The sequence below is a fragment of the Nicotiana tabacum genome, chromosome 19, assembly GCF_000715075.1.
Source record: "Nicotiana tabacum cultivar K326 chromosome 19, ASM71507v2, whole genome shotgun sequence".
Classification (NCBI taxonomy): Eukaryota; Viridiplantae; Streptophyta; class Magnoliopsida; order Solanales; family Solanaceae; genus Nicotiana; species Nicotiana tabacum.
Window position 1 is genome coordinate 109,149,523 of NC_134098.1, and position 12,419 is coordinate 109,161,941.

The window sequence follows — 12,419 nt, forward strand, 5'->3', positions numbered from 1 at the left end:
CAGGCCCTATTGGGCAACCTCTGATTAGATGGTAAGTTATATACCGAGCCTACTGTGGTCGACCGCATATGAGCATGCCTAGAATGGTCAAGATACCTAGCCTAGTATGGTCGAGCGCTTATGAGCGAGCCTACTACGACAGAGCATTTACACGTTCCGAGCCTTATAGGGCCAGACATTTATTTTACTTACTATATTGAGAGAGTTGAGTCAGTATCAGTAGGTAAGTATATCTCCAGATCATCTTTGACTCCCAGTTACTTTTAGTTATCATATTATCAGTTTAGTTTAAGTTTTTACTTATTTTATTTCCCTACATACTCGGTACATTATTTCCTACTGACGTCCCTTTTCTGGGGGTACTGCATTTCATGCTTGCAGATTCAGACAGACAGGCGTATTGACCTCATCAGTAGGTGTTGCCCGAGTTTAGCCTGATCGGTAAGCTCCGCGTCCTTCGGAGTTGCCGGGTCTAGAGTTTTGTGTACATCTTATGTATATCGGTATATATGTTATGGGTAGGTCGGGGCCCGTTTCCGATAACAATACATCTATCAGTAGAGGCTTGTAGACATATCTTGTCAGTTAGTGCAGTATGTTGGGCCTGTAGGCCTTATATGTATATTTTATTGGTTTGTCAGCTGTAGTAGTTATGACGGCCTTGTCGGCCCGACGTGATATTGATGTATAGTCAGTGTTAGTTTCTGTTCAGTTTTATATTTTGCCTGGCAAATTTTCTTGTAATATGGCCCCATGGAAAAAGTATGACATTATATGTTTAGAGTCCCTTAGTCGCAAGTTGGTACGCAAAGTTAGGTGAGGCACCGGGTGCCGGTCTCGGCCCCCCAGGTTCGGGGCGTGACAAACTTAGTATCAGAGTAGTTCTGTCCTAGGGTGTCTACAAGCCGTATCTACTAGGGTCTTGTTTATAGATATGTTGTGCACCACATTATATAAGCAGGGAACTACTGGGGATTTAGGAGTTGGTTACCCTTATTTCAAATATAAATCGCGCTATAGATCTGAGTTATAGGAAATTTGAGTTAAACTTACATGTTGGTATTTGCATGCACAGATGACGGTGACTAGGAAGACTACGGCTAGCCAGAGGAGAGATACATCAGCAGGTGAGGGACCAGCAGGGTACCCCCAGTAGATGGGGCCCAATCTGAAGCCCAAGGCGAGGCCCCTACTAAGCCATTACTGGCTCCTCCACCACCTGAGCATATTCCTAGGGATACCGCACATCCAGTTCCCACTCCACTTCCATCAAATCGGGACTTGAGGAGTGCGGTGCATTTGTTGACACAGTTGGTAGCTACCTAGCAAACGGCTAGGGCATCAACTACTGCAGGATCTTCTGAGGGGTCTGGGAGTTCAAGGGTCTGAGAGTATATTGCTTTGAGTCTCCCAGAGTTCACGGGGATAGATCAGAGGGAGGACCCGCAGGATTTCATAGATCAGCTTTACATGATCTTTCTGGTTATGCATGCCACGGTGAAAAAGGCAGTTGAGCTAGAAGCTTTTCGACTCCGAGATATAGCCATCCTTTGGTACGAAGGATGGCAGAGGTCCAGGGGACGTGATGCACCTCCAGCTATTTGGGAGAATTTTTTAGATGCCTTCCTTGACCAGTACATACCGCGGGAGATCCGACATGCTCGAGTTGATCAGTTTCTAGCCCTCAAGCAGGGCAATGTGAGTGTTCGAGAGTACAGTCTCTGTTTTGACTCATTGGCCAGATATGCACCATCCATAGTTGCTACTATGCGGGACAAGATTCACAGGTTTATAGCAGGGTTGGCCCTAGAGTTAACTGAGACATGTGCCACCGCTGCATTGTAGGATTGTATGGATATCTCCCAGATTCTGGCATTCTCCCAGAATATAGTAAGGGGTAGGCGTCGGCAGTAGGGTACAGAGAGGGATGAGCAAGGGCAATGTAAGAGGATGAGATTTCCCAGGTCTCAAGAGCAATCTCAGGGCAGTTATAGGCCCCAGTGCTTCAGACGGCCACCTAGGCCTCCGCCACCTCAGTTATAGGGTTACAGTTATGACCGCTATACTCAGTCAGAACTAGGCGAGAGCTCACTAGCATTGGGTTTGAAATGACAATGAGATTCTATGCAGACATGGCTATTTCCGCCACGGTGTGAAATCTGTGGTAGAGGACACTTGGGCAAATGTCGAGCAGGTTCTGATGCTTGTTATACATGTGGGTGTCCGGGCATATGATGCGAGATTGCACAAATAGAGATTCTAGGGGAATGACACAACCAGCGATTTCAACAACAGGATCATCTATGTCCGTGCATCCTTCAAGGTGCGAGTCTTAGTCTTTGGCTGGTAGAGGTCGAGGGAGAGGTAGAGGTTCCGGTTTAGGTAGTAATCATAACCGTATATATGCTTTATCAGGTCGACTGGACCATGAGTCTTCACCAGACGTTGTGACCGGTATATTGACCATTTGCTCTCATGATGCTTTTGCCTTGATAGACCCAGGATCTACTTTATAGTATATTACCCCATTTGTTATGGGGAAGTTTGGTATAGTGCTTGAAATACTAAGTGATCCTTTTGCAGTATCTACACCGATCGAAGAATCCATTATTGCTATACGGGTTTACCGAGGTTGTATGGTGACAGTTTGTAGTCGTCAGACTTCAGTTGACCTAGTTGAGTTAGAGATGATGGATTTTGATGCTATCACGTGCATGGATTTGTTGGCAGCTTGCTATGCCATAGTTGATTGCCGAGCAAAGGCAGCCAGATTTCATTTTTCGAGTGAGCCAGTCCTTGAATGGGTAGGTAATACAGCGACACCCATATGTGGGTTTATTTCCTATCTGAAGGCTAGGAAATGACTGCAAAAGGGTGCATTTATAATATTATGCGAGTTAGAGATGCAGATGCTGAGATACCTACACTTCAGTCTATTCCCGCACTCAAAGAGTATGCAAATGTTTTTCCAGATGAACTTCTAGGTATTCCTCCAGAGCGAGAGATTGATTTTAGCATCGATTTGCTTCCAGGAACGCAATCAATATTTGTCCCTCTGTATAGAATGGCACCTGCCAAATTAAAGGAGTTGAAGGAGCAGTTAAAAGATTTGTTGGAGAAAGGTTTCATTAGGGCCAGTACCTCACCTTGGGGTGCACCGGTACTATTTGTGCGGAAGAAAGATTGCTCGCTGAGGATATGTATCGATAATAGGTAGCTGAACAAGGTAACTATTAAGAATAAGTATCCACTTCCAAGGATCGATGACATGTTTGATAAGTTGTAGGGGGCTAGATGCTTTTCAAAGATTGATTTGAGGTCGAGGTACCACCAGGTCAGAGTTCAGGAAAAATATATTTCGAAGGCAGCCTTCAAAACCCAATATGGCCACTTCGAGTTCCTTGTCATGTCCTTCGGGTTGACGAATGCACCCGTCGTATTTATGGACTTGATGAATAGACAATTCCGGCCATATTTAGATATGTTCGTGATAGTATTTATTGATGATATTCTGGTTTATTACCTTTCAGTGGATGAGCATGGAAACCACATGCGAGCGGTTCTCCAAACCCTCCGTGATCGCAAGTTGTATGCTTTTTTTGTAAATGTGAGTTTTGGTTGAAGTCTGTAGAATTCTTGGAGCATATTGTATCAGATGAAGGTATAAAGGTAGACATTCAGAAGATTGAGGCAGTGAAATCTTGGCCTAGACCTAACACTCCGATAGAGGTTCGTAGCTTTCTAGGCTTAGCAGGATACTACCAGAGGTTTGTAGAGGGTCTTTCTTCCCTTTCGACACCATGGACGAAGTTGACACAGAAAGCAACTAAGTTTCAATGGACGGAGGCTTGCGAGGGGAGTTTCCAAGAGCTTAAGAACAGGTTGACTTCAGTGCCAGTTCTAACACTTCCATAGGGTACAGAGAGTTATGCCGTGTACTTTGATGCCTTATATGTCGGGTTAGGATGTGTCCCAATGCAACATGGGAAGGTAATTACGTGTGCTTCAAGGCAGTTGAGGAAGCACGAGAGGAATTATCTGACCCACGACCTCGAGTTAGCTGCGGTTGTCTATGCACTTAAGATATGGCGGCATTATTTATATGGTGTTCATGTTAATGTATTTAAATATCATAAAAGCCTACAATATATCTTCAAGCATAAAGAGTTGAATTTGCGCCAAAGTCGATGGCTTGAGTTATTGAAAGATTATGATGTTAGCATTCTCTACCATCAAGGGAAAGCTAATGTTGTAGCAGATGTCTTAAGTCACCGATCTATGGGTAGCTTAGCACATGTAAAGGCCGAGAAAAGACAATTAACTTGAGAGATTCAACAATTTCCTTGTTTGGGGGTTCGGTTAGTAGATTCTGATGATGGTGGAGTTGTACTCCAAAACACTACAAAATCATCTCTCACAGCTGAAATCAAGGAAAGGCACTAGGAGGACCCAAAGTTGGTCGAGTTGAGAGAGAGAGTTCCACAGTAGAAGAAGCCACTGTTAGAGCTCAAGGAAGATGGGGTTCTCATATTGAGGGGTTGTCTGTGTGTTCCAGATGTTGCATAGCTACGAGACAGGATTATGTTAGAGGCATATTATTCGTGGTACTCCATCCATCCTGGGTCCACGAAGATGTATCATGACATTAAGGATGTGTACTGGTGGAACGATATGAAGAAGAACATTGATGAGTTTGTCACCTAATGTCCTAGTTGCCAGCAAGTGCAGGTAGAGCACTAGAAGCCCGGAGGGCTAATACAGACTATAGAGATCCCGACATAGAAATGGGAGGCGATAAACATGGACTTTGTCACAAGTTTACCTCGTTCTGATCGTAAGTTCGATTCCATATGGGTGATAGTTGATAGGCTCACGGAATCATGTCATTTCCTACCAGTCAGATCTATATATACAACATAAGACTATGCAAAGTTATATATTAAGGTGATAATGTGGCTGCACGGAGTACCAGTTTCTACTATATCTGACTGTGGGGCTCAGTTTATAGCACACTTTCGGAGGTTATTTCATAGAGGTCTAGGGACTCAGGTGAATCTCAGCACAACTTTTCATCGACACACTGATGGACAAGCCGAGCGCACAATTCAAATGCTCGAGGATATGTTACGATCAAGTGTGTTGGATTTTAAAAGAACTTGGGATGAACATCTACCTCTTATAGAGTTTGCATATAATAATAGTTACCACTCTAATATCCATATGGCTCTATAAGAGGCTTTGTATGGGCATAAGTGCAGATCTCTTATAGGGTGGTTTGATGTTGGAGAATCTGGTTACATGGGCCAGACCTGGTTCAGCAGGTCATAGAGGAAGTAAAGCTTATCCGGGAGTGACTGTTGACAACTCAGAGTCATCAGAAGTCATATTCTAACGTGCGGCGATGAGACTTAAAGTTCAGGATTAATGACTGGGTATTCTTAAAGGTATCACCTATGAAGGGCGTCATGAGGTTTGGCAAGAAAGGCAAGCTTAGCCCACGATATATTGGGCCTTATAGGATAATTCGGAGAGTGGTCCAAGTAGCTTATGTGTTAGAGTTGCCCTCAAAATTGGAGTCTGTCCATCTGGTTTTTCACGTATATATGCTACAGAAGTGCATTGACGATCCTACCTGAGTGGTGCCCACATATAATGTACAGATTACAGAGGACTTGTCAAACAAGGAAATTCCAGTTTCCATCCTAGACTGACAAATCCGCAAGCTACGTAATACAAAGGTAGCCTCCGTGAAGATTTTATGAAGGAGCAAGAATGTAGAAGAGATGACGTGGGAATCGGAGGAAGAAATGAAGTGTAAATACCCCACCTGTTTCAAACTTAATATATGGCTCGATGTGGGATGCTACAACACAACTCTATTCAGGCTAGTAGGTCATCAGGTAAGCTTTTATTTTTGACTTTCAGTATTTATGATTTACGGTCGGTGAGGCAATGTGTTGCTATTTATAAACATTTACCATATGTGGCATGCATAGTATGTTTTCTGGCTGCGTGCAGGTTGGTTTTCTGGCTCTATTCAAACTATGGCAAAAATTTCCAAAGTCTCTAAGAGTAATCATTTGAGGACGAATGTTCCCAAGGGGGGAATGATTTTACACCCTATATTTTCGTACCTAAAAGTGCGTCATAAGCAAACTAATGTAGGACCAAAAATGAGATAATATTTGAAAGTATATAAAGTAAGTTAACCATGTTACCTCGGAGGTTACAAATATTGAAGATCATGAACCCCAAGTACAAAGAGGGTTGGAAGGTTCAGAAGCTAAAGGAATTGAAGAAAACAATGTTGCGTCGAAAGTCGACAAGTTTGGAATGTTAGAACATGTACTTTTTAGGTAAGACTAGGGTTCTTAACATTATAAGGAGATTATTTTATGATTTATATTAGTCGTATGACAGCCGTGTGTTATGTTTTGAAGTCAAACAAGTTGTGGAACAAAAGTCGATGAAAGTCATCACAAGTTACGTTCATAAGTTTTACTGAAACCTTTGGTCAAATGTAATTGCGATTTTCTCCCAATATACTTAGATTTACGAGGTGTTCTACCAATCAAATTGATTATATATGAGTCTACTTTCTAATTCATCACCATATAAATGTAGGGTGGTTGGCTGGTCGTTCGTCATAATATTTTCGGGTCGTTTGACACTACTACGGTGGTCTTTTTGTGTATGAAGAGATTGGGGTGTATTGGGCTGTTTTGTAGTATTTGATGGTGTATATAGGGCTGGAAAATGATGTATATATGTTGTTATTGTTCTGTTCTTGTATTGTTGATGTTATATTGAATTTGGAGGAAGTAAGGATTATAGGGGTGTTGGTGTTATCTTGAATTTGGAGGTAGTAATGATTATAGGGGAGATGCTGTCCGTTTTAATATAAAATAAGCTTGTCGTTCGTTGTACGATAGTTGTACCTTTCGTAACTGAATGATAGTATTATTATCGTTGTTGTAGATTAAGGTGCGAAGAGGTGAGTTCATCTTGGTGATTGGAAATATTGTGATAAGGTATGTTAAGGCTAAGCCCTTCCTTCATTTTGGCATGATCTCGTAATTACATGTGTTTGATAACGAGGCATAAAGAGACGTTCATACTCCTGAATTTATATACACTATCCTAGTCTCATAAGTTACAGTATTCTCCCTTATCGGAACTTCAGATTCAGTTTAGTTTTGTCTTTATTCAGTCAAGAGAGCAGAGGGTCTATAAATATATAGTATTACAGTATTTTCACCACCATCGAGCTATAATCAGTGGGCCGGTCCCTATTGGGCAATCTCTGATCAGATGGTAAGTTATATACCGAGCCTACTGTGTCCGAGTGCCTATGAGCGAGCTCATAATGGCCGAGATACATAGCCTAGTATGGTCGAGCGCCTATGAGCGAGCCTACTACAGCGGAGCAGTTACACGTTCTGAGGCTTATAGAGCCAGGAATTTATTATACTTATTATATTGAGAGAGTTGTGTCAGTATTAGCAGGTAAGTATATCTATAGATCATCTTTGACTCGCAGTTACTTTCAGTTATCATATTATCAGTTCAGTTTCAGCTTTAAATTATTTTATTACCTTACATACTCTGAACATTATTTTGTACTGATGTCCCTTTTTTGGGCGCTGCATTTCATGCATGCAGGTTCAGAAAGACAGACGGATTGACCTCCTCAGTAGGTGTTGCCCGAGTTCAACCTGATCGGTAAGCTCCACGTCCTTCGGAGTAGCCAAGTCTAGAGTTTTGTGTACATCTTATATATATCGGTATATATGTTATGGGTAGGTCGGGGCCATGTTCCAATCACAGTACATCCATCAGTTAGTGCAGTATGTTAGGCTTGTAGGCCTTGTATGTATATTTTGTTGGTTTGTCAGCTGTAGTAGTTATGACGGCCTTGTCAGCCCAACGTTATATTAATATTTTTCAGCGTTAGTTTCCATTTAGTTTTATATTTTGCTTGGCAAATTGTCTTGCAATGTGACCCCATGGCCAAAGTATGATATTATATGTTCAGAGTCCCTTAGTCGCAAGTTGGTACGCAAGGTTAGGTGAGGCACCGGGTGCCGGTCTCACCCCTCCCCCCAGGTTTGGGGCGTGACAATTTATCTAGCCTATATCTCTATCTCCGCTCTTCGTGCTCCACCAATAAGCTCTCGTAGCAATAGTAGCCCCTATGTTAGTTTCTTAGGAAGCCGTGATATGATAAATATAAGCATCTCCGTCCATGTGAGGCCCGGTGATATGGATGAAATGTATACCCGTCCACAGTAGGAATGGATCCAAGGGCTACTTTCAGGCTCTACTAAGAGAATTCAGAATTCTCGGCTCTTAGTCATCGCTCTGTGAAGGAGTGGGCGAATAATGATCCGGCAAAGGAAGAGCTAGCGCATGGGAGGTGACACCAACCACACTATTGGCTAGGCGCACTCTCGTCGATCCACCACAAATGTTAATGACATGTCGACCAAGTTTGGAAGAAAAGAATGGGGCAGCACATTATCTATGTGAAAATGGAGATGCGGTCCGGTTCGAGCATATCCTCTCCATATCTCGCTAGATGCTTCGATTGAATACCTATCAGCAATAGGAGGTCATGTTCCCACTCGAGAGCTTGTAGTTCCGGATCTACAAGATCTCTAAGGTGGAGTTGATCCCACTGACGCAGGGAGCGTCAGAGCCGATTCACTAAGTCAATCAGACAGTTAAAGAACCTCCCCATTAGTGGAAACTTTTATCCAGTTGATGAAGATCCCAAAATGGAGTCACTAGTTCGCAAGCTTGTTCCATAGCTAGCCCGAGTTGAACCATACCTTGTGGAAGCACATGTTTTGGGGCAGACAAATCGATTAGGTCGAATAATCTGTTCCAGTTCCTGCTACCCCTCGTGCCGCTCGGCATTAATTAAGTTGAATACTCGATCTTCTCGGATAGAGCTTAGTCCTCTTCCCTGATTTCCTTTCTTTTTTGTTATGTTAGCAGAAGACGTAATCCTTAGAATTAGAAAGAGAGAAAAAGTACACGACAAAAATACAGAGCTAACCTCAGCAATGGAGGAAGGAAGAGCAAGACTACTAAAAGTACTTGATAGACAAGAGTGCCGACTAAATAGAAAATATGGTATGGCAAGATTTTGAATAAGCGGGTGAATACCCGGTAGCATTGATTGAATGGGGTAATGGGAGATAATTCATTTGATGAAGGAGAAAATCCTTCGAAAGAAGAAGCTTCCGACCTATCCTCGATCTCTTTCTCGATGGGGAAAATACCTAAATGGTAAGAAGGAAGTGCCCCAGTGGAAGAGGAGGGTTAGATCTTCTTTAGTTTGTCTAGGAAGAAAGAGTTTGATAGAATTAATCTGCTTTCCTTGGCGAGCTCACTGGAACTCTTTTCATCAGAGTAGAGAGAAGAAGGTCTTCAAAAGGCATCAGTGGGCTTCAAAGAGTTAGCCGGCTCAAAGCGTAGAGCGATTTAGGATAAGATCTATACTGGGTTAGGCTTTAGATAGTTGGATAGATCGCCTTAAGGCTATAAAGGACATTCAAGGCCAGGCGAGTGAATTCTGTGTATGCCTAAGATGAGGATGAAAATATGCAGATTTTGGCTTGGCATTACTGTTGTCGCACCAATCTTCCTTCCTTTTTAGTAGCTGAAGGTGAGAGGGAAGATCTCACTCATCCCGTAGGCAGTTTCATTCCTAACTGCTCAAGCCTTTATATGTGTCTTTGATGGATATTTTACTTTCTAGTCAAAGGGGCTTTACTTGATGGGTAGAATCTTATTGCAAGAGGTTTTATGTAAATCAAACTTACTTGTTGTCTTATAGGTCCCTCTTCTCTTGCTGATTTAGAACTCGAGGAGGAGAGAGTCTCTTCTAACTAAAGCAAAAAAGGGGTGAGCTTGAGAGTTGAATGAAGGTGATTCGCCAGTATTTGGAATAAAGAACCTTCTATGATGAAGAGTAGGATGTGAGGGAAGTCTAGTCGACTAAGAGAAGAGAAAGAGGAATGTACCTACCAATCCAATAAGGAGATAGAGTGGAAGAGAATGGAAGCTTATTCTTAGTCAAAGTCTATTCAATATACCCCCATAGTCTAGTGGTTATGACACCTCTCTTTCAATGAGGCGGCGGGGATTCGAATTCCCCTGGGGGTATGGGTACTACGAAAGGAAGTTGATCGCAGAGAGCAAAGCCTTTGTCTGGTTCAGTTTTACTCTGAAGAATGTCCTTTTATCTTCCTATTCCATTCTTCCTATCCTACAGGAAAGAAAGCTCTTAGCACACAAAGCGAAGGTAGGCCTTCCTTTTTTTTTCAATACTACCTAGTAGTGAAGACTCTTCTTGCTTACCTTTCTGGAATAGTTTACATCATCGTCCTTAGTGAGCCAACGCCTCTCTCTTCTCCTTTCTTTACAGAAGCGGATTCGAAAGTGCAAACAAAAAAACAAGAAGAAAGCCTAAAGGCACAAACAAGGGAAGGCACGAATAGCTGCCAAAGGGCTTCCCTTAGGGGACCTATTATACCACTTCCCGGAAAAAAAGACAAGTAGGAGGTTTGACATCACTCGTGACACAAGAAGGTCAGCTCACCCAAGGGGGTAAATAAGGTCAGCACTTGAGAGGCTTGCTTTGCTCAAAGGTGGGAAAAAAGGTTAGCACTTGAGAGGCTTGCTTCGGTAGGAGTCAACAAGAAAAGGCTCAAGAAGGAACTGCACTCGAAGAATGGAAAGGCAGGTTGCGAAGGCGCTAATACGATTGTTCTCGAAGCAAAGGCCCATACTATTACCTTTTTCTTATATAAATAATAAATAATAATAAATATTCCCCTTGATTGCTACAAGTATATAGCCACGTAAACGAAAAGAAGACAAGCTATCTGATGAATTTGATGAAAATGCCAATGCCGCATCACCACCTTTCTGAACACCTGACCTCTTGACTCAAAGTCTTGATCCACGTAAATCAACCCCAAAGCTAAAGGAGTCTTTTTAGGACGAGGTTGATTCTTTTATAAGCCTTGATTGGAGCCTGGTCTGGGATAGAGAATTTTCCTAGAGGTGAAAGGGGAAGGGACATTGGTACTTATGTAGGGTTAGGTTAAATTAGTTCCGCGGGTAAGCAATTCGGTGCAAGCTCCAGCTGATGCCATAGATGTAAAAAAGACATCTAGAATAGATCGAGCTAAATGTTGAATCATAAGTAGGAGGTCTACTACTTTCACTACTTAGGCCTTATAGTGATAAAAATAAGCTTCTTCCGGGACCGGAACATGGAGACCAAAAGGTTTTGACTTACCGCCACACCTTGCTTTTTGCTTTATTACTATTACGTTCTGCCCTTACATCGTAAAAGTCAGGGTTAAGCTATAGAACTAGATACGTAAGAGAAAGAGAGGAGAGCAGAACTTTACTTCTCTATTGAGGCATAAGCAATAGCAAACAATCTATAACTAAGTAGTTTAAGTGGTCCGCTGTATAACATCTTTCGTATCTTGTTCATGTTCGGTGACCTTCGCTGAGGTTTTTGATCTACCTCCGAAACCTAAATCCATCATTTTAAATGGCTAATGCCTAGATTAGGTCTTAAAAAAAGGCTGTCCATACAAAGAATTAACTCCAGGATGGCATGGCTTTGAGGTTCACTCAAGATCTGGATTCCCTCAGGGATTATTAATTATGTATACATAAGGAATATTTAACAAAGTACACCAGCACTTTTTATTCATTAATAAATGTTACATGGGAATACATCAAATAGGAAGCTTACACACACATAGACCATCCACACAACTAAACACAACATTACAAAGTTAACAACGGAAGCATTGAAGACTACTAGTGATGCATGCAAACACACCCAAAAAACGCAATCTACTTAGAATAGGAGTAGATCTCCACCAAACAAATAAAAAGAAGAAATACACTACTTTGTATCTACAAACACTTATTTAAACCTTCTAAAACTAAAAAGAGTCGACGGGCTCTTTTATTCTAGTGTCCCTGGCGACGATGGATGACAGCACCTACAATTAGGTCTTCATGTTCTTAGAGGAGGGCCCGTTTCCTGTCTTCCAGGATGCTAATGTGGTCCCGGATTCGCTGCATTGCCGCAACCACAAGTGCATGATCGATAGGAGGCAGGTGTTCCAAAAAGTCAGCTAGGGTTTGCTGCCTTTGTTCTTTTTTATTTTCGACGGCTTGAATTGTTGTAAGTCTTCCGACGATATCCATTTCAGTGTTGTTGGAATAAGTTTTACTGAAACTATTTATTTTTGACTTCTACGTATCTCTTTGAAAATATAGACTGAAAGAAGCTTCTATTTATAGGTCTTGGAGGCACTTAACTCTTTCTTATTACTAGAAATAATTGTTGTCTTAGTTTCATAACATGTTTCAACCCC

General features: G+C 42.1%; 1 non-coding gene across 1 annotated transcript; it reads left to right on the forward strand.

Annotated features, from left to right (window-relative positions):
• The first annotated feature begins 10,101 nt into the window (after positions 1–10,101).
• Positions 10,102–10,173, forward strand: TRNAE-UUC (transfer RNA glutamic acid (anticodon UUC)). Its single transcript has one exon. It is a non-coding gene; the product is annotated as a tRNA-Glu (tRNA).
• The last annotated feature ends 2,246 nt before the right edge of the window (positions 10,174–12,419 follow it).